Consider the following 2,533-nt stretch of genomic DNA (forward strand, 5'->3'; position numbering starts at 1 on the left):
AAGCATAAGTCATAACAATTACTTGTGCTTAATTGACGTCAAGACTCTCTGTGTCTGTGTGTAGTGTATATGCACGAGAGATGAGACTTGAAGGAATTAAGATACCACAGATCAATCCTAAAGTTTTCAGTCAAACACCTGAAATGTCTACAAACACATATACTAAAATGATCGGCTTCAGAGACTATCAATCCATTTTACATTAGCGGTTTTTCCCATAGAATATTGCTCAAAACCCTTAAAACGTATTTGCTTCATTTGAAACAGCACAAGGTGCAATACATGGATAACGCAGCAATCAGATATCATCATCTACTTGTTCCCCTAGATTTTTTTTCTGGTTAATCAGAACATCATCAAATTAGTTGTCATCCCAACAACAAACGGCTCCATCAGTAACCGCGTCAAGAAGTAGAAAACAACACCCAACATGATGGATATGGGAAGAGCAGGCAGAGCTCAGTTGTACACAGTCAACAAAATAAGAGTGCACCCTAGTCCCGAGATGATCGCAAGGTAACAGGCGTATACCGTCATCAGATCATACATTGCTCAGTTAGCAGCAGCTTCAATGGCGGATTTTCAAAGAAGAAGCTCAGTTAGCAGCAGCAGCTTCAATGGCGGATTCAACAATCTTAACAACGTTCGTAGACCTGCAGTCTCATTCTTAGAGTCCCATCCCTAAGCTCGAAGATTTTCTCGGTAATTCTTCTTCGATGGTTCGTTACTCAGACAACAGTCAAACCGAAACACAAGACTCTTCCCTCACTNTCTCACTAAAATCTACGATCCACGTCACCACCACAACCACAACCAAACCGGCTTCTACTCCGATCACCACGATTTCAAAACCATGGCCGGTTTTCAAACCGCTTTCTCTACAAACTCCGGTTCTGAGGTCGATGACTCTCCTTCAATCGGAAGGACTCATCTCGCTGGAGAGTATTTGGGTCACGTTGTTGAATCTTCTTCCGGACCAGTCCGGACCGGACCTAGGGTTTCACGGTGGATCTAATAACACCAACACCATTGGCGGAGCTTTGTCACTTGCGGTTAACGTTGACAACAGTACTAATCAGCATCGTAATGATAATGAGATTACTAATCATCATTACCGTGCTCAGTGCCGGCCCAACATTCTCCTACGCAAAAATAAAAAAAATGTACACTTTTCACCTATTACAAAAGATTTAGATTTTTTATAAAAGGCCAAAACTTGATATTTTAAGATCTTTTACATATCATATAAAATATAAAAGACTTCTTACATCTAAATAAAAAAATCTTTTAAAATTTTAGGCCCGAATTTTTGACTTTTGGCTTCTTCTATGGGCCGGGCCTGACCGTGCTGGTGGTGAGAGAAACAACAACAACGAGAAGACAGAATCTGAGAAAGAGAAGCCAAACGTGGCTGTTGAAACATCGGATTGTTCTAACAAGAAGATCGCTGATACGTTTGGACAAAAGACTTCGATTTACAGAGGTGTTACTCGGTAAGTTCATTCTATTATGACAAGAAGAATCCAAGGCAGTTTTGTTGTGATTAAGGAATTAATTAATTAAACTATTTTGTGTTATTTGACATTTGGTCAAAGACTTGAAGGTTATTATTACTATTAGTTTAAGTGCAAAAGTACTAATGTAATATTATTGGATTGATTGATATGCAGACATAGATGGACGAGAAGATATGAAGCTCATCTATGGGATAATAGTTGTAGGAGAGAAGGTCAGGCCAGGAAAGGTCGTCAAGGTATATATTTTTTTAATTTGATTTCACTATTTCTTGAAACCAAGATTGCATTTTGATTTTTGAGTTTATTTGTTATCTCATGTAAGTGATATACATTAGATCGTAAAAACCGGGTTTGTTTGATGTTTATAAGTGGGTTTTGAGAAGCATATAGTAGTAGAGTCAAGTATAGTAGGACAAAGATTAACTTTAAGTCCCTAAACCAAATTATGTTTCATCACATTTTATCTTTTTACGTAATTTGTTATTAAGATATTAATTGTATCGTTTTTTAAACCAACAAAAGCAATAGAAGAACATGAAAACATTTTGGTTACGTATGTGCGTGAGTTACTTAGTCGTATATGCTTTATTATTTTCTTATGAGAAGTAGTAATTGATGATTTATGCAAAAGAAAAGTTATCAAAAATACCCATTATTTAATCCTAATTTTTTTTTTCATAAGATACAAATGTAAATAAGCTTTCTGATTGAAAGTTCTTAAAGCTTTACCTTTTTCTTTTTCTATTGATATGTCTATATATTTATATTATGATTGAAAGAACTTTGGATGGTGATTTGTATTCGTGAAGGGGAGCCAAAGTTTTTTTTTAACTTGACAACAACGGCGGCGCAATATTGCATCAGAAAAGTGAAACCAGTGGAGAAAGCAAGTGAAACCAGTGGAAAAAGCCGAAGCTGAAGCAGAGAAAGAGGAGCTTGTGTTGCAAGATACTTTTGCTCAAGAGACTGCTCTTTTGATTGAAGATCCCAACATGTAAGCAAATCTCTCTCCATTT

At 36.7% G+C, this 2,533-nt stretch overlaps 1 pseudogene; it reads left to right on the forward strand.

Moving 5' to 3' along the window:
* LOC104784192 lies at positions 434 to 1,809 on the forward strand (annotated as a pseudogene).

This window comes from Camelina sativa, chromosome 4, assembly GCF_000633955.1.
Source record: "Camelina sativa cultivar DH55 chromosome 4, Cs, whole genome shotgun sequence".
NCBI classification, from domain to species: Eukaryota; Viridiplantae; Streptophyta; class Magnoliopsida; order Brassicales; family Brassicaceae; genus Camelina; species Camelina sativa.